This window comes from Ranitomeya imitator, chromosome 3 (assembly GCF_032444005.1).
Source record: "Ranitomeya imitator isolate aRanImi1 chromosome 3, aRanImi1.pri, whole genome shotgun sequence".
In the NCBI taxonomy this organism is placed as follows: domain Eukaryota; kingdom Metazoa; phylum Chordata; class Amphibia; order Anura; family Dendrobatidae; genus Ranitomeya; species Ranitomeya imitator.
This window is the reverse complement of record NC_091284.1, coordinates 47,664,150-47,689,472: the sequence shown is the minus strand read 5'-3', so window position 1 is coordinate 47,689,472 and position 25,323 is coordinate 47,664,150. Positions and strand designations below refer to the sequence as shown.

Sequence of the window (25,323 nt, the reverse complement as noted above, 5' to 3'; positions counted from 1 at the left end):
ATTTTAATACTGTCTGATTGCGGTGAGCCCAGGCTACACAGTACTGAGGTGGTGGGAATTCGCTCTGCACTGTTGGAATGCATGTCTCATTAAAGTAGAGGTTTAGGGTGCAGGTGGAGGCCCAAGAGGATTTACAGGAGAAGGCAGAAGCAGTGGAGGAAGTGTTAAATGTAGAGGTTTGTCCTGCAAGTCTTGGGGATTCCAAGACTTGTGGAGCAGCGCCAGCCACCACAGTCACCCAGTGCCCAGTAAGCGAGATATAACGCCCTTGGCCATGCTTACCCGTCCAAGAGTCTGTGGTGAAATGCACTCTGGCAGACAGAGATTTAGTCAAGGAATGGGTGATATTTTCTGCAACATGCTGGTATAGCGCAGGCACAGCTTTCTTAGAAAAGTAATGGTGACTGGGCAATTTGTACTGGGGGACTGCGAAAGCCATCAGATTTAGGAAAGAGTCTGTGTCTAGCAGACGGAAAGGCAGCATTTCCATTGCCAACAGATTGGAGATGCATAGGAGGAAACAATCTTTTACATAATCACAGCTGCAAAACCATGGGATGGCTGCAGTGCTGAGAGAGAGCGGAGTACGGTGAACCGGAGAAACTGCTGGACCGTGAGAGAGGGGCAGGTGGAGATGTTACGGTGGATTGAGAAAATAGTGCTCGTTCTCTGAGATCGGTCAAAAACAGCAGGCATGCCCGCTTCCATTCCAGCTGATGTCAGGCTCTCAGTCAACATGACTGGAATGGGTAAAGAACCCAAGGTTCTGCAGTCAAACAACTGCATCTCAATTATTGGCATGGTAACCGAAGAGGAGGAAGAAGCAGCAGATGCGATTAATGAGGTGGATGATGGTTTGCATTTGTGCGCAGTGGGATTCCTACAATAATGCATGTTGATTGCACTTGTGAAAGTTCATACATGCTTTAGTCAAATTATTGCACTTTTTACTTTGACTGAATTTTTCTTGTAACGTTGGCAGATTACATGAATTGGCTCATCCTTTGCAGTGTTAAAAAAATGCCCAGGCTAGTCAACTCTTGCCCCCCCCCCCGTGACCTGCAGACCTGGGATCTAAGATCATCATCATCCTCTGTGTAATCACATTCCTTGGCCTTGGAGTTACCCTCCTCGTCTTCCTGCCCTGACACCACAGTACAGTCCACATGACCCTCAGAAATCTGAGTCTCAATATGATCACCCCTCCAGGGTTTAACGTCTGATGATGAGGTTCAGGATGCTGTTCAGGTTCTACTTTGTCTTGCCCCGAATCCAAGCTAAAAAAAAATTGGGCATCGGTTCATATTTCCTCCTCTTGACTCTGTGAAGCTTTTGAGTACACTTCTGATGACCATGGCATAGAATGTGTGAACAGCTCTTCAGACTCACCCATTTGTGGTTCCGTACAGTCAGTTGTAAGGTTGGAGAGTCTGGATGCAGAGGGAAGCAAAGGGAATTTGTGTGACACCTCTGTGGACTGTACTGGGCATGATATTGAGGTGGAGGAAGAGGAGGAGAGGCAACTTGAAGCCACGTTTGCCATCCACTCGAGCACATGCTTTTTCTTGTGGCTTATCAACAAGGCGTAGTGCTGTGTTTCTGTCAAAGGAAATGTAGTAGAGTAGCCCATCCAGTAACAGAAGTTGTCAGTTGTCTTTGTATAGGATATGACGTTTGTTCACTAGTGCTTTCACAAACATTACCACCTACCCCATGGACACCTTGAACACCAAGCCTAATTCCCCTTCCACCACGGCCTCGCTTTATTCCAGTCATGTTGCTCAGATAGTGTGGTAGGAGCACAGTATTAGCAACAAAAAATAGATTTTAAACTCTGCACCACCACTGCAAACAGCTGAAATTCAGCAACAGTGAATTCCAAGTTGAAATATGGCGTGCTGTATCATGCTAGTCACAGAAGAAAGAATTATTTGAGTGTGGATGAGGCCTGTATGACAAAGAAGATATGCTACAAACAACTTGAAAGTAAATGCAATAACTCCAGACATGATCACCATCACCACCACAAATGTAAGTGACCATGGCCCAAATATCCTGCCTTCACCAATGATAGCTTCAAAGAACAGTATAACAGAGAGCAACATCCCAGAAGATAGCAGAGCATGGAGTGTAGCAGCTGCATAGAGTTCACTTGCAACTCACACTGTTTGGCTCCAACCCACACTTGGTAAAGAGATGTCACCAGAACACCCAGGGAAGAGAACATCATTCCCATGACATTAAAATTCACATCGTAGTAAGAGTTCAGAAACACACCTAATGTAATACGAACCAAGGTGAGCTTGATCTGGAGGGAGAACATCTTCCCATACCACATGGTCTGGAAGAGGATGATGATGGATGTAGTCATAACTTTGGCAAGCTGGTAGGTGCCTATGGTGTTTTTCTAGAGGGACAGGTTGGTGAAGACCACAAATCCACAGAAGCTGATAGCTAAGACTAGCACCTTAGAGGCAGGAAGGCTCTTGGGGCAGAAGTTCCCAAATCTCTGGCACAAAAACAACCCAAACCAGAAGACCATGAAATGCACCAGTGGGAGGCTCATGTTGGGGAAGCCAAGAAGCACATATATACACTTATTGATAAAATCACAATGCATATTGAAGCCAGTAGGTTGACCAGGATCCATGGAGTTGATGCGGCCATGCTGACAGCACTAAGGGCAAGGAGCAGGTATGCCATGTTACCCGGACTGCAGGTCATAGAGGTGAGGAGGCTTGCAGTTCAGGAGCCGGTCACATAGCAGAGCACTGATAGCAATGCAGGAGCTGGCATAGCTGTGCTCACTACTCCCCAAGCTGCTACTCAAGCCCAACGCAATTTGAAAGTCAGATGTCCCCTACTGTATGATGTTAGGAACAGAAGAATTTTTGGTGGCCTCTGGATAAGGCATCTATAACACACTAGATGCTGAAAACTATTTGAAAGTCAGGTCTCCTACTGTATGACGTTAAGAACACAAGAATTTCTGGGTTGCCTCTGGATCAGGCTTCTATAGCTTAATTTCAACCCAACAAAATGACAAAGTGTAATACTGCAGGTTGTCAAACTTTTTGCAATTGAAAATTATGATTTTTTTTATTGGGCCTTAGGTCTGCAGACAGTTTCATATCACCACAGCACAAAATGATAAGGTGGGATACAGCAGGCTGTTTCACATTTAGCTAGTGAAAAAATATTATTTAGAATGCTATACTCCTGCATGGAGCACAATCGAAGCAGTGCAATACACACTTTTATGACATGTTCATGCTGGCTTTGTCTCTGGACCTCAGCAATGGCCAAAATAAAAAATGCTGTAAGGTAAATTTAACAGCCATATTGGACACTAGCTAGCTACACTATCTGACTGATATACAACCGCCTAGCTAACTAGCTGAAATCTTGCTGCTAACAGTGCCAGCATCAGGAGCAGCCTCTCTGCACTGTTATAGTGTAAAAATGGCGCTAAAACAAGGTGTCCGCTATTTATTTGGAGAGGGACATGTGATTTCAGCAGCCAATGACACAAGTCATTGTGTCAGGACATTGTGGTGTTTCCTGCTCTCTGATTGGCTAGCTGCAATATGCACACATGAAGTTAGGGAAAAAAATGACTGTTTACAAGAACACCGGACCTCTGAGCTTTGCAAACCCCCTCCCCTCATCCAACATGTGCCAAACTGTTGTGAATTCTGTGGCTGAATTCACTCCTGTGGTCACAAGTGGTACTGCAGCTTCTGAGCTTCCTCCCTCAGGTGTTCTGGTGAGCTCGTTGGCTGCTTTGTTATTTAACTCCACCTGATTCTGTCTTCCTTGCTCCTTGTCAATGTTCCAGTGTTGGATCTGAGCTTCTGGATCTTTCCTGTGGCCTGCTGCTCTGCTTAGATAAGTGCTTCTTTGCTTTTGTTGCTACTTTTTCTGTCCAGCTTGTCTATTCGTTTTTGCTGGAAGCTCTGAGACGCAAAGGGTGCACCGCCGTGCCGTTAGTTCGGCACGGTGGGTCTTTTTTGCCCCCTTTGCGTGGTTTTTTGCTTTAGGGTTTTTTGTAGACTGCAAAGTTCTCTTTGCTATCCTCGCTCTGTCTAGAATATCGAGCCTCACTTTGCTGAATCTATTTCATCCCTACGTTTGTCTTTTCATCTTGCTAACAGTCATTATATGTGGGGGGCTGCCTTTTCCTTTGGGGTATTTCTCTGAGGCAAGTCAGGCTTGTTTTTCTATCTTCAGGCTAGTCAGCTCCTCAGGCTGTGCCGAGTTGCATAGGTAGTGACAGGCGCAATCCACAGCTGCCTTTAGTTGTGTTTAGGATAGGTTCAGGTATTGCGGTCTACAGAGATTTCACGTCTCAGAGCTCGTTCTATTGTTTTTGGGTTATTGTCAGATCACTGTATGTGCTCTGATTGCTGGCACACTGTGTCACTGGATTGCCTACATAACAGTACAAGGAGCCCGCCTAATGATTCTCAATAGAGGGAAAAAAGAAGTTCTGACATCATTTTTTTTTCTCTGCTCTGTGTTCAGTCTTTTTTTTCCCCTAGACATTTGGGTGTTTCAGGACACAGGTGTGGACATGGATATTCAGGGTCTGTGCTCTTCAATGGATAATCTCCTTACAAATGTACAAAGGATTCAAGATACTATTGATCAGAAATCTATGTTAGAACCAAGAATTCCTATTCCTGATTTGTTTTTTGGTGATAGAACTAAGTTCCTTAATTTCAAAAATAATTGTAAGGTATTTCTGGCCTTGAAACCTCATTCTTCTGGTAATCCTATTCAACAGGTTTTGATTATTATTTCTTTTTTGCGCGGCGACCCTCAGGACTGGGCATTTTCTCTTGCGCCAGGAGACCCTGCATTGAGTAATGTCGATGCATTTTTCCTGGCGCTCGGATTGCTTTACGATGAGCCTAATTCAGTGGATCAGGCTGACTAAAATTTGCTGGCTTTGTGCCAGGGTCAGGATGATATAGAAGTATATTGTCAGAAATTTAGGAAGTGGTCAGTACTCACTCTGTGGAATGAATCTGCGCTGGCAGCTTTGTTCAGAAAGGGTCTCTCTGAGGCTCTTAAGGATGTCATGGTGGGTTTTCCTATGCCTGCTGGTTTGAATGAGTCTATGTCTTTGGCCATTCAGATCGGTCGACGCTTGCGCGAGCGTAAATCTGTGCACCATTTGGCGCTATTATCTAAGATTAAACCTGAGCCTATGCAGTGCGATAGGACTATGACCAGAGTTGAACGGCAAGAACACAGACGTCTGAATGGTCTGTGTTTCTACTGTGGTGATTCCACTCATGCTATTTCTGATTGTCCTAAGCGCACAAAGCGGTTCGATAGGTCTGCCGTCATTGGTACTGTACAGTCCAAATTCCTTCTGTCCATTACCTTGATATGCTCTTTGTCATCGTATTCTGTCATGGCGTTTGTGGATTCAGGCGCTGCCCTGAATCTGATGGATTTGGATTATGCTAAACATTGTGGGTTTTTCTTGGAGCCTTTGCGGTGTCCTATTCCGTTGAGAGGAATTGATGCTACACCTTTGGCCAGGAATACACCTCAGTACTGGACCCAGCTGACCATGTGCATGGCTCCTGCACATCAGGAAGTTATTCGCTTTCTGGTGCTACATAATCTGCATGATGTGGTCGTGTTGGGGTTGCCATGGCTGCAAACCCATAATCCAGTATTGGATTGGAACTCTATGTCGGTATCCAGCTGAGGTTGTCAGGGGGTACATGGTGATGTTCCATTTTTGTCTATTTCGTCATCCACTCCTTCTGAGGTCCCAGAGTTCTTGTCTGATTATCAGGATGTATTTGAAGAGCCCAAGTCCGATGCCCTACCTCCGCATAGGGATTGTGATTGTGCTATCAATTTGATTCCTGGTAGTAAATTCCCTAAAGGTCGATTATTTAATTTATCCGTTCCTGAACACGCCGCTATGCGCAGTTATGTGAAGGAATCCCTGGAGAAGGGACATATTCGCCCATCGTCATCACCACTGGGAGCAGGGTTCCTTTTTGTAGCCAAGAAGGATGGTTCGCTGAGACCATGTATTGATTACCGCCTTCTTAATAAGATCACTGTTAAATTTCAGTATCCCTTGCCATTGTTATCTGACTTGTTTGCTCGGATTAAGGGGGCTAGTTGGTTCACTAAGATAGATCTTCGTGGTGCGTAGAATCTGGTGAGATTCAGGCAAGGAGATGAATGGAAAATTGCATTTAATACGCCCGACGGTCATTTTGAGTATCTAGTGATGCCGTTCGGACTTGCCAATGCTCCATCTGTGTTTCAGTCTTTTATGCATGACATCTTCCGTGAGTATCTGGATAAATTCCTGATTCCTGATTTACTTGGATGACATTTTGATCTTCTCAGATGATTGGGACTCTCATGTGAAGCAGGTCAGAATGGTTTTCCAGGTCCTGCGTGCTAATTCTTTGTTTGTGAAGGGATCAAAGTGTCTCTTCGGGGTGCAGAAAGTTTCATTTTTGGGGTTCATCTTTTCCCCTTCTACTATCGAGATGGATCCGGTTAAGGTCCAAGCCATCCAGGATTGGACTCAGCCGACATCTCTGAAAAGTCTGCAAAAATTCCTGGGCTTTGCTAATTTTTATCGTCGCTTCATCTGTAATTTTTCTAGCATTGCCAAACCATTGACCGATTTGACCAAGAAGGGTGCTGATTTGGTTAATTGGTCTTCTGCTGCTGTGGAAGCTTTTCAGGAGTTGAAGCATCGTTTTTGTTCTGCCCCTGTGTTGTGTCAACCAGATGTTTCTCTTCCGTTCCAGGTCGAGGTTGATGCTTCTGAGATTGGAGCAGGGGCGGTTTTGTCACAGAGAGGTTCTGGTTGCTCAGTGTTGAAACCATGTGCTTTCTTTTCCAGGAAGTTTTCGGCTGCTGAGCGTAATTATGATGTGGGCAACCGAGAGTTGCTGGCCATGAAGTGGGCATTCGAGGAATGGCGTCATTGGCTTGAAGGAGCTAAGCATCGCGTGGTGGTATTGACTGATCATAAGAACCTTACTTATCTCGAGTCTGCCAAGCGCTTGAATCCTAGACAGGCCCATTGGTCGTTATTTTTTGCCCGCTTCGATTTTGTGATTTCGTACCTTCCGGGCTCTAAAAATGTGAAGGCGGATGCTCTGTCTAGGAGTTTTGTGCCCGACTCTCCGGGTTCATCTGAGCCGGCGAGTATCCTCAAGGAAGGAGTCATTGTGTCTGCCATCTCCCCTGATTTGCGGCGAGTGTTGCAAAAATTTCAGGCGAATAAACCTGATCGTTGTCCGACGGAGAAACTGTTCGTCCCTGATAGGTGGACTACTAAAGTTATCTCTGAACTTCATTGTTCGGTGTTGGCTGGTCATCCTGGAATATTTGGTACCAGAGAGTTAGTGGCTAGATCCTTCTGGTGGCCATCTCTGTCACGGGATGTACGTACTTTTGTGCAGTCCTGTGGGATTTGTGCTAGGGCTAAGCCCTGCTGTTCACGTGCCAGTGGGTTGCTTTTGCCCTTGCCGGTCCCAAAGAGGCCTTGGACACATATTTCGATGGATTTCATTTCTGACCTTCCCGTTTCTCAAAAGATGTCAGTCATTTGGGTGGTCTGTGATCGCTTTTCTAAAATGGTCCATCTGGTGCCCTTGGTTAAATTGCCTTCCTCCTCTGATTTGGTGCCTTTGTTCTTCCAGCATGTGGTTCGTTTGCATGGCATTCCTGAGAATATTGTTTCTGACAGAGGTTCCCAGTTTGTTTCGAGGTTTTGGCGAGCCTTTTGTGGTAGGATGGGCATTGACCTGTCTTTTTCCTCGGCTTTCCATCCTCAGACTAATGGCCAGACCGAACGAACCAATCAGACCTTGGAGACATATCTGAGATGTTTTGTTTCTGCAGACCAGGATGATTGGGTGTCCTTTTTGCCGTTGGCTGAGTTCGCCCTTAATAATCGGGCCAGCTCGGCTACCTTGGTCTCTCCATTTTTCTGCAATTCTGGGTTCCATCCTCGTTTCTCTTCAGGACAGGTTGAGTCTTCGGACTGTCCTGGTGTGGATTCTGTGGTGGACAGGTTGCAGCAGATCTGGACTCAGGTAGTGGACAATTTGACCTTGTCCCAGGAGAAGGCTCAACTTTTCGCTAATCGCAGACGCCGTGTGGGTCCCCGACTTCGTGTTGGGGATCTGGTTTGGTTATCTTCTCGTCATATTCCTATGAAGGTTTCCTCTCCTAAATTTAAACCTCGTTTTATTGGTCCGTATAGGATTTCTGAGATTCTCAATCCTGTGTCTTTTCGTCTGACCCTCCCAGACTCCTTTTCCATACATAATGTATTCCATAGGTCGTTGTTGCGGAGATACGTGGCACCTATGGTTCCATCTGTTGAGCCTCCTGCCCCGGTTTTGGTGGAGGGGGAATTGGAGTATATTGTGGAGAAAATTTTGGATTCTCGTGTTTCTAGACGGAAACTCCAGTATCTGGTTAAATGGAAGGGTTATGCTCAGGAAGATAATTCCTGGGTTTTTGCCTCTGATGTCCATGCTCCAGATCTTGTTCGTGCCTTTCATGTGGCTCATCCTGGTCGGCCTGGGGGCTCTGGTGAGGGTTCGGTGACCCCTCCTCAAGGGGGGGGTACTGTTGTGAATTCTGTGGCTGAATTCACTCCTGTGGTCACAAGTGGTACTGCAGCTTCTGAGCTTCCTCCCTCAGGTGTTCTGGTGAGCTTGTTGGCTGCTTTGTTATTTAACTCCACCTGATTCTGTCTTCCTTGCTCCTTGTCAATGTTCCAGTGTTGGATCTGAGCTTCTGGATCTTTCCTGTGGCCTGCTGCTCTGCTTAGATAAGTGCTTCTTTGCTTTTGTTGCTACTTTTTCTGTCCAGCTTGTCTATTCGTTTTTGCTGGAAGCTCTGAGACGCAAAGGGTGCACCGCCGTGCCGTTAGTTCGGCACAGTGGGTCTTTTTTGCCCCCTTTGCGTGGTTTTTTGCTTTAGGGTTTTTTGTAGACTGCAAAGTTCTCTTTGCTATCCTCGCTCTGTCTAGAATATCAGGCCTCACTTTGCTGAATCTATTTCATCCCTACGTTTGTCTTTTCATCTTGCTAACAGTCATTATATGTGGGGGGCTGCCTTTTCCTTTGGGGTATTTCTCTGAGGCAAGTCAGGCTTGTTTTTCTATCTTCAGGCTAGTCAGCTCCTCAGGCTGTGCCGAGTTGCATAGGTAGTGACAGGCGCAATCCACAGCTGCCTTTAGTGTGGTTGGAGAGGATTAGGGATTGCGGTCAGCAGAGTTCCCACGTCTCAGAGCTCGTTCTATTGTTTTTGGGTTATTCTCAGATCACTGCATGTGCTCTGATTGCTGGCACACTGTGTCCCTGGATTGCCTCCATAACACCAAACGCTCTTGGTACACCGCCATTATTGCTGCTAAAGTTCTGAAAATACTTTTGTGGCCATGTAAATATTTTCCTGCACTTTTACCGAATGTTACCGATTTTTTTCTGATTTTATAAAATTTTGCTTGTGTTTCCGATCATGAATCCGAATGTGCCATATTGATGCCGAATTTATGTTTGGCGATCGTTTTCCGAACAAATTCGCTCATCACTACCTGTGAACTGATCTGCGTCCTTTTTTCCCCATAAAGATTATGTGTACAGATATAGGGCTGTTCCTTGTTTCTCCCTGTGTAAATACTATAGTCAGAGATGGTACCGGCCTTCCATCTTTACATATAATGGTGGTATAGACAGTATTGCCTCTTTGTCTCTCCCTGTAAAATATCTAGGCAAACAATTTACTACCTCCTTGTCTTTCCAATAAATCACAGATAGGATTGACTACTTCTCTCTCCCTATAGAGGGACAGATAGTACTGTCTCTCCATATTTTTTCTCTAGAAATTATGTAACATAGCTATAGATTGTACTGCCTCCCTGCCTCTTCCTGCAAATGATGTAGGCAAACATTGCACTACTCTCTTGTCTCTCCTATAAATGAGTTATTCACAGATAGTACTACCTCCTTTTCTTTCTATGGAAATAATATAGACTCAGATAATACTACCTCCTTGTCTCTCCATGAAAGAAATATAGACACAGATAGTACTACCTCCTTGTCTCTCCATGGAAATAATATAGATCCAGATAGTACTGCCTCCTTGTCTCTCCATGGAAATAATATAGACACATATAATGCAACCCACTTGTCTCTCCATGGACATAATGTAGACACAGATAGTACTGCCTCATATCTAAGGAAAGCTTTTCCCACTCATTCACATAGCCCTAAGCAATATACAGTGACATTTTCTAAAAGAAGTCAGTGATTAATAAATATGGTTGCCCAAAGCTAAGGAACTTAAATATTAATATTTGAGGATTTCAGTGGATGTCACCATAAATAATCAAGTATTGCATGTTACCTGGCTACATTACTGGGAACTGAAATTAATTACAGCTGATGTTTGAGTTTTCAGACTCTTTCAATTTGTAATTAAGGCCAGGATTTCATTATCTCCTCGTATATTACTATTTGGAGATAGAGCACATGGAAAAGTCATCTCAGTCCACATCAAGCATCTTTCACTTAATAGTTGTAGGACTGGTTTGCATTACCCCCTGCCATAGCTTCATCTGTTACCCCACCTTCCATTTATCAACTTCTACATATAATTTAAGTTGTAGAAAAACAATAATTTCAAGGAATATAAATGATCAGATATGAGAAAATGTATGATCAGTAAATGTGGTCATTCCCTGTTCTGGCCTTTTGGGATTCTAACAGTATGTGACATAGACATAGCGGTGACCGCCTGTGTCTATGACTGTGATACCATACATCTCACGGCCAGGGAGGGAGAGTGAGGCAATGTAAGTATTGAGCACTGCTGCAGTGTTAACATCAACTCTTAGCTCTCTAGGCATTGTGAGCATTGAGGAGATGATTAGAATGGTAAACCCCTTTAAGAGTTTGATAACAAAAAAGAAAGAACATATAGCTTAATGAATTAGGTGGTCAAACTTGAAAGTTCTCTGCCATCATGAGTACCTTCTCAGATTTCTGCTGACATCATTGCAATGATACAAGCACATTTTGGTATGTGTTCAATTTTACATCTCTATATATAATTGTCTAAGGGTTTTTCCGTCTGTCTGTCTGTCTTTCTGTCTGTCTGTCTGTCCTGGAAATCCCGCGTCTCTGATTGGTCGAGGCCGCCAGACCTCGACCAATCAGCGACGGGCACAGCGACAATGATGTCATAAAGGACGTAGACATCCCGCATCTCTGATTGGTCGAGGCCGCCAGGAATCGACCAATCAGCAACGAGCACAGCGACGATGATGTCATAATGGTTGCCATGGCGACGATGGTGTCATAAAGGTTGCCTCGACCAATCAGTGACGGGCACAGTCTGCCGCGAATTCTGGAATCATCATTGTCCATATACTACGGGGACATGCATATTCTAGAATACCCGATGCGTTAGAATCGGGCCACAATCTAGTTTTATGTAATCATGTTTAGTATTTAGAATCATGACAATGTTATATGGAACTGGGCACTTTATCTTCTAATAGACAGTGGATCATGTTAGGGCTAGCGGAATGCACCAAATTATAAGAGAGATGGTATAAGGTGCGTTTGCAGCCCGGGGTCCACCGTGCAGAGATGGAACCTGCTGCTGAGTAATGACGGACTATATGGCGGTACAATGTGGATACACACACGGGTTAACGTCACCCTGTGTGAAGGAAGCAAACCCTGTTGCGTCACAGGGCCGCGGTACCACACACAGGAGGGCAAGCAAGGAGTCTCAGGACTCTATCCCAAGACACAGGGTTAGAGTACGTTCAGACCACTTGCGCTCGACACCGCAACTGGAGTGTCAAAGTAACATAACATATAACTTAAAGCACAAGAGTGCGTGCTGTGCTGCTTTGGCGGATGCCACTAACCACCCAGACTTCGGATAGGAAAGTGCTCTATAAGCGCACGGCGCCGCACTGGCGGTTACAGCAATAGACGCTGTATTGTGTGTCTTTATGTTGACAGCTTAGTTGGGCGCTAGATAGCAAGCATCCACCTTTTGTGAACAGTCATACACAAGGGAGGGGATTTTAAAGAATAACTTGCACTCATCAACACACACACAATTCCAAATGTACACTAGCACATGGCCGTGCGGCCATGCAAACCTTTTATAGCTGCAGCAAGAACAGGACCTTCCCAGAAGGACCAGTGGGAGTCAGTCACAGAAGAAGAACACCTTCAGGATCTTCCTAAAGGACCAATGGGATTTGCTGCAGTATCGAAGCATGTGACCCTTGATCTCCAATGAGAGATCTTGCCCTGGGCATGCTCAGAAAGGGAAGAGCAGGATTTAGTCCCAAACACGTCTGCTCGCCGCTGCCCAATACTGGCTACAATGGCAGAAGCTGGAAAAGCAGCAGCAACCAGTCGTCCAGTATCAGCCTGAGCTAGATGCTGGGACCGATGTCTCCGCTGAGCAGACTCCACTGCAGCTGGAGAAGAATGGGAGACTGCAGCAGAGATGGTTCGAGATTCCCCCTGTGCAGAGGTGGGATCTTGACACCTAACATTACCCCCCCTCCTACGGCCCCCCTCCTTGGACCTCGCTACGCTTGAAGGCAGCAATGAGCTGTGGAGCTTGAATATGTTCAGCAGGCTCCCAGGACCTGTCCTCTGGGCCATAACCCTTCCAATCCACCAAATAGATATTTTTGCCACGCACCACCTTGCACCCCAAAATAGCGTTCTCCTCGTAATCACCCGTAGATGAACCCAATGTCCCGGCAGATGACTCAGAAAACCGGGACATGTATACGGGCTTCAAGAAGGACACATGAAAGGTGTCGGTGATACCCAGGCGTGGAAGAAGGGCCAGACGGTGGACCACAGGGTTAACCTGTTCCAGGATCTTGAAGGGACCCAAGTAGCGAGGTGAAACTTAGTGGACTCAACTCGCAGCCTGATGTTACGGGCAGAGAGCCACACCAAGTCGCCAGGAGCAAAGGTCGCAGCGGGGCACCGATGACCATCTGCGGAGGTCCTCATTCTCTCCTTGGAGGCCCGAATAGCATCCTGAGTATGGTCCCAAATGTCCTGTGCCTCCACAGCCCAGTCTGCGACCCTGGAGTCAGCAGAAGACAAGGGCATGGGCACAGGGACACGCGGATGCTGGCCGTAATTTAGGAGGAATGGAGTCTGACCGGTGGAGTCAGCTACAGCGTTGTTAAGCACAAACTATGCCCACGGTAGCAAGGATGCCCAGTCATCCTGCCTGGCAGAAACAAAATGTTGTAAATATGTGACCAGGGTCTGGTTGGCCCTCTCAACCAACTCATTCGTTTCGGCATGATATGCCGAGGAGAGATTCAACTCAATACTGAGTAGATGACAAATCTCTTTCCAGAATCGAGACGCAAACTGGGGACCCCGGTCACTGACAATTTTATCCGGCATACCGTGTAGGCGAAAGATATGCTTGATGAACAACACTGCCAGAGCCTGTGCAGAAGGTAGCCGTGGAAGAGGCACCAAGTGCACCATTTTGGAAAAATGGTCGGTGATCACCCAGATAATGGTGCAGCTACGAGACTTGGGTAAGCCCACCACAAAGTCCTTCCCGACCATCCCCCAGGGCCTGTCTGCCACCGGCAGGGGGTAAAGCAACCCAGCTGGCCATTGCCGAGGAGACTTTTTCTTAGCGCAAAAGACACATGCCCGAACATAGTCTGTGACATCACGAGCCATATGCGGCCACCAATATGTCCTCGCCAGTAGCTCAGATGTCCTTTTGGACCCAAAATGTCCACCCACCCTGGACGAGTGAGCCCAAGAGAGAACCTTTGGACGCAGACTGGATGGTACAAAAGTCTTGCCCGGAGGCACAGACTCGAGCGAAATCGGGGCCACAGTTCTTAGGCTCTTGGTGGGGACAATAAGCCGAGGCTCCTCTTCCTCCTCCTCAGATGATACAACGGAGCGAGAGAGAGCATCGGCACAAATGTTCTTCTCCTCGGAAAGAAAATGGAGGGTAAAATAGAACCAGGAGAAGAACAAGGACCATCTTGCCTGGCGAGAATTTAACCGCTGGGCTGTCTGCAGGTACACCCAATTCTTGTGATCTGTGAAGACTTGGAAGGGAAAACGAGCTCCCTCCAAGAGATGTCTCCTCTCCGAGAAGGCCAACTTCGTGGCTAGCAGCTCCCTGTCCCCAATGGAATAATTCCTCTCTGCTGGTGAGAAGGTCTTAGAAAAGAAGCAGCAAGGATGCTTCCGACCTTGAGCATCCTTTTGGAAAAGGACTGCCCCAGCACCAACAGATGATGCATCCACCTCCATTATAAATGGCTTATCTACAACGGGGCGAGGTAGGATGGGAGCGCTAGCGAAGTGTGACTTAATGGAGAGAAAGGCCTTGGAGACCTCCTCAGACCACAATTTGGGATTTGCTCCCTTCTTGGTGAGGGCAATCATGGGAGCTACCAAAGTTGAGAAGTGTGGAATGAACTGGCGATAGTAATTAATGAACCCCATAAAGTGCTGCACCGCTTTAAGAGAATGGGGTTCCTGCCAGTCCATCACAGCCTGTAGTTTGGCAGGATCCATAGCCAATCCCTGGGCAGAGATGATATAGCCCAGGAAAGGTAAGGACTCCTGCTCAAACACACATTTCTCCAACTTTGCGTAGAGGGAATTTGCCCGTAACAGGTCGAAGACTCTGCAAACATCTCTCCAGTGGGAGTCAATATCTGGAGAGTAGATGAGAATATCATCCAGATAGACTACGACCGAGGTGGAGAGCATATCCCAGAAGATGTCATTCACAAAGTCTTGGAAATGGCTGGGGCATTACAGAGCCCAAAGGGCATCACCAGATATTCATAGTGCCCATCCCTGGTGTTAAAAGCCGTCTTCCATTCGTCCCCCTCACGGATGCGAATCAGGTTGTAATCACCCCGAAGATCTAATTTTGCAAATACCCTTGCTCCCCGAAGCCTATCAAAGAGCTCAGATACCAGGGGCAAAGGATCCTTATTCCTAATGGTGACGGCGTTAAGACCCCTGTAATCTATGCAAGGATGTAGTTCCCCGTTCTTCTGCACAAAGAAGAACCCTGCCCCTGCAGGTGACACTGACTGCCCCTGCAGGTGACGCTGTATCGTGTGTCTTTATATTGACAGCTTAGTCGAGCGCTAGACAGCAAGCATCCACTTTTTGCGAACAGTCATACATAAGGGAGGGGATTTTAAAGAACGACTTGCACTCATCAACACACACACGATTCCAAATGTACACTAGCGCATGGCCATGCGGCCATGCAAACCTTTTATAGCTGCAGCAAGAACAGGACCTTCCCAGAAGGACCAATGGAAGTCAGCCACAGAACAAGAACACCTTCAGGACCTTCCTAAAGGACCAATGGGATTTTCTGCAGTATCTAAGCATGTGACCCTTGATCTCCAATGAGAGATCTTGCCCTGGGCATGCTCAGAAAGGGAAGAGCAGGGCTTAGTCCCAAACACACTGCCCAGTACTGGCTACAAAAGCAGGAGCTGGAAAGGCAGCAGTAACCAGTTGTCCAGTATCAGCCTGAGCTAGATGCTGGGACCAATGTCGCCGCTGAGCAGACTCCACTGTGGCTGGAGAAGAATGGGAGACTGCAGCGGAGATGGTTTGAGATTCCTCCTGTGCAGAGGTGGGATCTCAACCCCTCCAAGATCATTTCCATATTTTATGCACGTGTCTTTATACAGTTATTGTATGGTACATGTTGCACTGGCATATGTTCACCTACTATACCACCTGGTATATTATGAATATTAAATCATAAGAAATGAAGGAATTGGAGCAGTCACCCAATCCTTAGTGATGTATAACTTTAATTCACAATTAAGATTACATCAAAAAGTTAACAAAGTGTGGTGTGCAGGTAGCAGGGGAGCTTAGCAGGTAAAAGTGTTAGAATCTGTTTAGTTTGTTACTATCCGCCATTTTCTTGTGGAGTTCTGGCTGCTGGTCTTTTTCCTCTGGTGCTCGGTTTGTATTGGGTCAGGTGTTTGCTTCACTCTTTATTAACCAACACCTGCCTCCCAGTCCTTGCTGGACAACAGTGTTAATCTGCTTGAGCTCTAGATTGGTGCTTTGCTTGGTCTTCTGTGTGTGTTATTTGTGCAGTGCTGGTACCTCTGGTTCTGCTAGCCTTAGGCTAGGGTCACATTGCGTTAGTGCAATCCGTTTAGCGCTAGCGCTAGCGTATTGCGCTAACGCAATGTTTTTAAAGGGTCGCGTTTCGGGGTCGCGTTAACGTCCCCGCTCTCGCAGATCCCCGATCTGCGAGAGCGGGGAACGGACCTCGGGCGCGCCGCGGACGCTGCAAGCAGCGTCCGAGGCGCGCTACAAAAGACCGGTGCGTCGCTAGCGCGTGCCGAAAATGACACGCGCTAGCAATGCGCTGGTACATTGCGGGCAATGGGAGCGCTAACGGACGCGTTGCATGGCGTTAATTTCGCCGTGCAACGCTGTCCGTTAGCGCTCTGACCAAAACGCAATGTGACCCCAGCCTTAGTTTCTGTTTTCCATTGGTTTCTGCCGCCTTCTCTGTTTTTTCTACTAGGTGACCGGTTTTTGTACCCAGTCCTTAGTTCTTTGAGGGTACCCCTTCCCATTATCTATATCTTCGTTTGAGATTAACCTAGGATCGTCATAGCCATAGTGCAGGGTCAGTTTTCCCCCTTCTACCTTATACCTGTGTTGCAGATCCATAATAGTTTGTCCAGCCAGAAAGAAGTATAAAAATAAAAAACCCTCCTGGATTTCTGCAACGTGAACAGCATTCAAGGGTTAAAATGGAAGTTGCTAGCTTACAACAGCACGTGAGTAATTGTCTTGGTATCCGCTCTGAAGAACCTAAGGTGTGTTTGCCTGAATGTTTTTCTGGTACACGGCAGGAAATTTTTTCGTTTAACCTTTGTTAGGCTGCATAATTTTACAACGTTAACAGGCTGCAGAGGTACAATTGTACCTTCATATATATTTTATTGAAATTTGGCCAATATATTCTGGACCAAAACTGCAGAGATGTCACGAAATTTCAGCCCTCTAAGGCTTTTCGAAAAAAAAAAGTTATTGCAATTTTAAAACGGAATAGTTACAATTGTACCTACTCAGCCGGACGAAGGTTAAAAAATGCATGTTTACTTTATTTTCAGCTTCGAGCCAGGTCTTCAGGGGCTGAATTACAGCATGTGGGGGTTATTATGTTGTTATTGCGAGGTGAGCCCCAAGTTTGGGCATTTTCATTGCGTCCGGATGACCCTTGTTTGATGTTTGTAGAAGCGTTTTTTTTTTGCTATGGGGGTGTTATATGATGATCCTGATCAGGTCACTACAGCTGAGGAAGAACTGAGGTGGCTGAAACAGGATTCTGGCAACGCTGAGAGATATTGTACCCAGTTCAGACGATGGTCTGCAGAGGTCAGCTGGAATGATTCAGCACTCAAGAGTCAGTTTTTATTAGGTTTGAATGACAGGGTTAAAGATTTGCTCATTGCATATCCTGCACCTGCTACACTTGAGGCTGCTATGCAATTAGCTATCCGGGTGGATAGAAGATTAAAAAGTAGACAGAATGAGGAGAAGGTTTCAATTTTGCTGGAGAGCCCCGTTGACTTTGGGGAGCCGATGTAACTTGGGGCGATGTCCTCTCGTTCCCAGGAAAGGCAGAGAAGATTCTCAGAGGGGCTATGTCTTTATTGTGGTAAGGCTGACCATTTTATTAAACAATGTGAAGGATGCATAGACAAGGAAAAGAGAAAAAGAAAAGGTCAATCAGAATAACCCTCCCTTTCGCATTGCATTTTTACAGGAGTTTCTTTTTCTTGTAGTTCTACCTGTCGTGGTCATTCGATTGATTTTCAAGTGATGGTGGACTGTGGTTCTGCTCTTAATTTGATTGATCAACAATTTCTAGAAAAGTATAACATTGATTCTGTACCTTTATCATGCCCTTTTCCTGTAGTGGCGATTAATAACACTCCTCTAGAGCATGGGTGCGTTTCTCGAAAGGTCACCGGGATTCCACTCACTGTGAATATGGAACACCAGAAATCTTTAGATTTGTTTGTACTTGATATATTGCCTTTTCCAGTTGTCCTGGGGTTACCATGGTTAAAAATGCACAATCCTGTACTGGAATGGTCATCAAGTACAATAAGATCCTGGGGTCAGGAGTGTTAAGGGAAATGTTGTGATGTACACATTGCTGCTGTTGTGAAAAAAGAGCTACCTGAAGCTATTCAGGAATTCTAGAATGTCTTTTCAGAAGTGGAGTCACAAGCTCTCCCACCTCATAGAGATTGCTCTATTGAGTTTGTCCCAGGTTCTACTCTCCCTAAGAGTCGTTTATTTAATCTGACGATTCCCGAGAGGGAGGCCTTAAAGGAATACCTGCAGACTAGTCTTGCTGCAGGTCATATGACACCCTATAATTCCCATGTGGCAGTGAGGTTATTTTTTGTCAAAACGATGGGGGTCTTAGGCCATGTCTGGATTTCAGGGAGATTAATAAGGTTACTGTGTGCAATCCTTACCCCTTGCCGCTAATTCCAGATTTGTTTAACCAATTAGTTGGAGCCGAGTGGTTCTCTAAAGGTACCGTCACATTTAGCGAAGCTGCAGCGATCTAGACGACGATGCCGATCGCTGCAGCGTTGCTGTGTGGTCGCTGGAGAGCTGTCACACAGACAGCTCTCCAGCGACCAACGATGCCGAAGTCCCTGGGTAACCAGGGTAAACATCGGGTTACTAATCGCAGGGCCATGCTTAGTAACCTGATGTTTACCCTGGTTACCAGTGTAAATGTAAAAAAAAAAAAAACACTACATACTTACATTCCGGTGTCTGTCGCGTCCCCCGGCGTTCTGCTTCCCTGCACTGTGTAAGCGCCAGCCATAAAGCAGAGCGGTGACGTCACCGCTGTGCTCTGCTTTACGGCCGGCCGGCGCTGACACAGTGCAGGGAAGCAGAACGCCGGGGGACGCGACAGACACCGGAATGTAAGTATGTAGTGTTTGTATGTTTTTTTACATCGGGTTACTAAGCGCGGCCCTGCGCTTAGTAACCCAATGTTTACCCTGGTTACCAGTGAAGACATCGCTGAATCGGCGTCACACACGCCGATCCAGCGATGTCTGCGGGAGATCCAGCGATGAAATAAAGTACTGGCCTTTCTGCTCCGACCAACGATGTCACAGCAGGATCCAGATCACTGCTGCGTGTCAAACACAACGATATCGCTATCCAGGACACTGCAACATCACGGATCGCTAGCGATATCGTTGTTAAGTTGTTCAGTGTGAAGGTACCTTTAGATCGAACTCTGTGGGGCATATAATTTGCTGTGGGTTAAAGAAGGCGATGAATGGAAGACAGCCTTTAATACCCCGGAAGGTCACTTTGAGTGTCTAGTTATGCCTTTCAGCCTTACAAATGCTCTGGCATTCTTTCAAAATTTCATTAACAACATCCTGAGGCTAATGATCGGTCGGAGTGTGATTGTTTATTTGGATGATATTTTGATCTATTCGCCCGACCTGGAGTCGCATTGGCAGAGAGTCCGTGAGGTTCTGCAGATTCTGAGAGAAAACACACTCTTTGCTAAACTGGAGAAATGCGAGTTTGCAGAACAGAAAATTAGTTTTTTGGGGAACTTTGTTTCCAGTGATGGTTTTGAGATGGACCCGATGAAGGTTCAAGCGGTATTGGAGTGGCCTAGACCTGAATGCTTGAAGTCGATTCAGAGATTTTAGGGGTTTGCTAATTTTTATAGAAAATTCTTAAATAATTTTTCTATTATCGCAGAACCCCTGTTATGACTGGCGGAGCGAACCAAATAATAATATTAGAGAATATGAGGTGTGTTCGCAGTCCGGGGTCCACCGTGCAGAGATGACACCTGCAGCTGAGTAATGGCGGATGGACGCTTGTTCACACATGGGTTAGACCTCGTCCAGTGTGAATGGAAGCAAAATCTGTTGCTTTAGAGTCGCCGTAAATACGTTGCGCCCTGTTAGCAGTCACAGGGTGCAGCTGAAGGATACTAGTGGAGGTAGCACTGCCGGGCGCTAGGTAGCTTCCACCATTCGCGAGCAGTCCTCATTAGGGTTGAGCGAAATGGGTCGGCCACTTTCAGAAGTCGCCGACTTTTGGCAAAGTCGGGTTTCATGAAACCCGACCCGACCCCTGTGTGGGGTCGGCCATGAAGTCGGCGATCTTCTGAATGTGGTATCGGAATTCCGATCCCGATATCCGATATGTTTGCAATATCGGAAATCGGTATCGGAATCCATATTTAATGTAAAATAAAGAATTAAAATAAAAAATATCACTATACTTACCCTCTGACGCGCCCTGGTACTAACCGGGAACCTTCCTTCCTTCGAATCAGCGCTTCCAGGACCTTGCGGTGACGTCGCGGCTTGTGATTGGTCGCGCGGCCGCCCATGTGACCGCTCGCACGACCAATCACAAGCCGCGACGTCACGGCGACATCACGCAAGGTCCTGCAAGCGCTGATTCTTAGGAAGGAAGGCTGCCGGAAAGAAGCAGGGCGCGTCCGAGGGTGAGTATATACCTAATAGGAATATACTCACCCTCGGACGTGCCCTGCTTCTTTCCGGCAGCCTTCCTTCCTAAGAATCAGCTCTTGCAGGACCTTGCGTGACGTCGCGGCTTGTGATTGGTCGCGCGAGCGGTCACATGGGCGGCCGCGCGACCAATCACAAGCCGCGACGTCACCGCAAGGTCCTGGAAGCGCTGATTCGAAGGAAGGAAGGTTCCCGGTTAGTACCAGGGCGCGTCAGAGGGTAAGTATAGTGATATTTTTTATTTTAATTCTTTATTTTACACTTAAATATGGATCCCAGGGCCTGAAGGAGAGTTTCCGCTCCTTCAGACCCTGGGAACCATTGGAAACCCAATGCACTGCATTGGGTTTCGAGTTTCGGCCGACCCTGACCCCGACTTTTTTATAGGATCGGCCGATTTCACTCGACCCGACTTTTGAAAAAGTTGGGTTTCGTGAAACCCGACCGGATCCTATAAAAGTAAAGGTCGCTCAACCCTAGTCCTCATCACTAGGAATGGGAATGATTAAGGAGCTTTCATCCATCGAGAGATATTCATCTACACACACATGTTATCAAGTTTATACTAGCGCATGACCGTGCGGCCATGCAAACCTTTTATAGCTTGAAGACACAAAAGCGCACAGAGTGGTCAAAAAATACTCTGTTGTAAAAAAGTCACAGTAAATAAGCAAGTGCTAGTCAAAAAATGAAAAAATACAGGGTATTTAGTTAATACGTTTTTTTGCAAAAAAAAGTATGTTAAGCTGCTCCACCAATCGCCAAGGTATACCCATAATAGAGCAGTCCTATCTCATGTATATAATCCCTATCTAATGTATTTAGAAACCTGATCATCTGTATAGTACCTGTATGAGCAGGGTTCAGAGAGAAAATATCCATGTGGAACTTGCAGGATGGAACAGCTATAATGCAAATGACCCACAGAGGAGTGGTGGACTCCCCAGTCTTGTAGAAACAAGAGAACAATTATAGAACCAAAAACACATGGGCTACTTGCACAGTGAACAAGTCTGTAGAAACCTGTTCACACCACCAAAGAACTTGAAGACACAAAAGCACACAGAGGTCAAAAAATACTCTGTTGTAAAAAAAGTCACAGTAAATAAGCAAGTGCTAGTCAAAAAATGAAAAAATACAGGGTATTTAGTTACTTTTTTTTTGCAAAAAACCGTATTATGTTAAGCTGCTCCACCAATCGCCAAGGTATACCCATAATAGAGCAGTCCTATCTAATGTATATAATCCCTATCTGATGTATTTAAAAACCTGATCATCTGTATCTGTATCATTGCTTATTTACTGTGACTTTTTTACAACAGAGTATTTTTTGACCTCTGTGTGCTTTTGTGTCTTCAAGTTCATTGGTGGTGTAAACAGGTTTCTACAGACTTGTTCACTGTGCAAGTAGCCCATGTGTTTTTGGTTCTATAAACCTTTTATAGCTGTAGCTCTCAAGGACCTTCCTAATGGTCCAATAGGAGCTGCTACAGGACCAGAGCATGTGACCCTCGACCTCCAATGGGAGGTCGTCCCGTGGGCATGCTAAGTATGGAAAAAGCAGGACTTAGTCCCTGAAACGCCTGCTCGCTGCTGATCAGCACTGGCTACCAAGGCAGAGCCTGGAAAGGCACCAGTAACCGAGTGCACAGTATCAGCTATAGCCAGACGCTGGGACAGACGTCTCCACTGAGCAGCCTCCACTGCGGCTGGAGAAGAATGGGAGACTGCAGCAGACATGGTTCGAGATTCCCCCTGTGCAGCAGCGGGAACTCAACTCCTAACAACCCCTTACGAATCTTACTAAGAAGGGTTCCTGTTGTGAATTCCGCTCTTGGGCTCCCTCCGGTGGTTTTAAGTGGTATGGCTGCTCCTTGGATTTAGCAGTCTGCAGCTGCTTCCACTGATTGTCTTTCTGCTCGGCTATTTATGCCTGGCTCTTCCTTCAGCCAGTGCCACTTGTCAATGGTTCCTGGTTGGATTCACATCTCTTTTGGATTTCCCTGTTATCCTGACCAGTTCAGCAAAGTTAAGTTCTTGCTTGTTCTTTTCTGTCCACAGGTTGTGGACTTATTCGTTCTGTGCTTTCTATGTTTTGTCCAGCTTGTCAGTATGGTTTTATTCAGTTAAGCTGGGAGCTCTGGGAAGCAGATTTACCCTCCACACCTTTAGTCAGGTGTGGAGATTTTTGTAAACTTTGTGTGGATTTTTGTAGCTTTTTTTATACTGACCGCACAGTATTCTATCCTGTCCAATCTATCTAGCTAGACTGGCCTCCTGTGCTACATCCTGGTTTCATTCTGTGTATGTCTTTTCCCTCTCCACTCACAGTCATTACTTGTGGGGGGCTATCTATCCTTTGGGGATTTTCTCTGAGGCAAGATAGTTTTCCTGTTTCTATCTTTAGGGGTAGTTAGTTCTCAGGCTGTGACGAGGTGCCTAGGGAGTGTCAGGAGCATCCCTCGGCTACTTCTAGTGTTGTGTTGAGCTTAGGGACTGCGGTCAGTACAGATACCACCTCCTTCAGAGCTCGTCCCATGTTGCTCCTAAACCACCAGTTTATAACAGGTTCCAATACTGTCTAATGGTCCCCTGAGGCTGTTAAGGCTTTTCAATATCTCAAGGAGAGGTTTAGCACTGCTTCTGTTTTGATTCAGACAGATGAGACTAAGCCCTTTCTGGTAGCGGTGGACACCTCATCAGTAATAGTGGGTGCTGTTCTGTCCCAGGAGGAGGAGGATGGGGTGCATCCCTGTGCTTTCTTTTCTAAAAAAATTTCAGAGGCTAAGCTCAACTACAATGTTGGGATGGGAACTGAGAATTGCTGGCTATTAAGCTTGTGTTTGAGCATTTGCGACATTTTTTGGAGGGCGCTAGACATCCTATACAAGTCTTTACTGATCATAAGAACCTGATCTACCTGGATGCTGCTAAACATTTGAATGCACGTCAAGCTAGGTGGGCATTTGTTTTTTGCCCAGTTCCATTTCTCTGTGACATATATCCCTGGGACAACTAATGTTAAAACTGATGCTTTATCTCAAAGTTTCTCCCCAGCGGTTAATACTGAAAAGGAAGAATCTGTTCTGTGCATAGAGGGGTGGTCGCGGCAGCATTAGGTTCTGAGTTGGAAAATAGCATTCTTAAAGCCCAGGATGCAGCACCAACTAACACTCCACATGGGAAATTATTTGTGCCTAAAGCCCTGAGGAGAGCTTTGTTTACGGAATGTCATGAGTCTTGTTTGGTGGGTCATCCAGGGATTGCCGAAACAAGAAAGTCGATCATTTGGAGTTTCTGGTGGCCGGGGTGGCTACGAGAAATTGTCAAGTGGGTGCATCAGTGTACCATGTGTGCTAGGTCTAAGGCTTCTCATGCTCCGGCGGCAAGGTTGCTTTGCCCGTTAGAGGTTCCTAGTTCTCCGATAGGGGACCACAGTTTGTTGCACGCTTTTGGCATGCCTTTTGTGACAGACTTAAGGTTCATTTGTCATTTTCATTGGGCTATCATCCGCAGTCCAATGGACAGACTGAGAGGAAGAACCAGGACGTTGAGCAGATTTTGAGATGTTTGTAGTGGACAATTAGGAGATGTGGTCGGAATACCTACCATTAGCTGAGTTTGCTCTCAATAATCATACGTCTTCTTTGGCTGGGTGTTCTCCTTTCTTTTGTTGTACTGGGAAGAATCCATCTTTAGGTTCTTTTTCTAGGATTGGGGTGGCGGTGCCTGAGGAGGAGAGTTATTCTGGAAATTTGGAAAGGGTTTCGACTAGTGTGCACCATAATCTTAAACAGGCTAATAGGAGGTCTAAGAAATTTTTTGACAAGAGTAGAAGGGAGGCAAGGTTTGTTGTTGGGGACATGGTTTGGTTGTCCCCTAGGAATCTGTGTTTGAAGATCCCTTCTAAAAAGTTGGGGCCGAAGTTTGTAGGACCTTTCAAAGTGGTTCAAATTGTCAATTTGGCAGCTGTGAGATTTGACATTCCTTCGTCCTGGAAAATTAATTCAGTTTTTCATGTATCTTTGCTGAAGAAGGTGGACACGCCAGATAAGGTGGTTATGCCATCTGCTCCTCCAATTGATGAGGACTGCGAGTTTGAGATTTCACGCATTCTTGATTCCAGGTGGCATAAAGGAGGGTTATGGTATCTTGTGCCCTGGAAGGGTTTCGGTCCCGAGGGCAATTGCTGGGTGAAAGCTGTGAACGTCTCAGCCTCAAGGTTATTAAGGCTTTTCACAGGAGATTTCTGAATAAGGCCCAGCCTAGAATATCCGGGGGATCCTCGTTAAAGGACAGGTACTGTTAGAATCTGTTTAGTTTGTTACTATCCTCCATTTTCTTGTGGAGTTCTGGCTGCTGGTGTTTTTCCTCTGGTGCTGGGTTTGTCTTGGGTCAGGTGTTTGTTTCACTCTTTATTAACCAGCACCTGCCTCCCAGTCCTTGCTGGACAACAGTGTTAATCTGCTTGAGCTCTAGCTTGGTGCTTTGCTTGGTCTTCTGTGTGTGTTATTTGTGCAGTGCTGGTACCTCTGGTTCTGCTAGCCTTAGTTTCTGTTTTCTATTGGTTTCTGCAGCCTTCTCTGTGTTTTCTACTAGGAGGTGACCAGTTTTTGTATCCAGTCCTTAGTTCTTTTAGGGTACCCCATCCC

The 25,323-nt window shown here is 46.1% G+C and overlaps 1 pseudogene; it reads right to left on the bottom strand.

Moving 5' to 3' along the window:
- Window positions 1-1,862: 1,862 nt before the first annotated feature.
- Window positions 1,863-2,667, bottom strand: LOC138671549 (solute carrier family 35 member E3 pseudogene; annotated as a pseudogene).
- Between the last annotated feature and the right edge of the window lie 22,656 nt (window positions 2,668-25,323).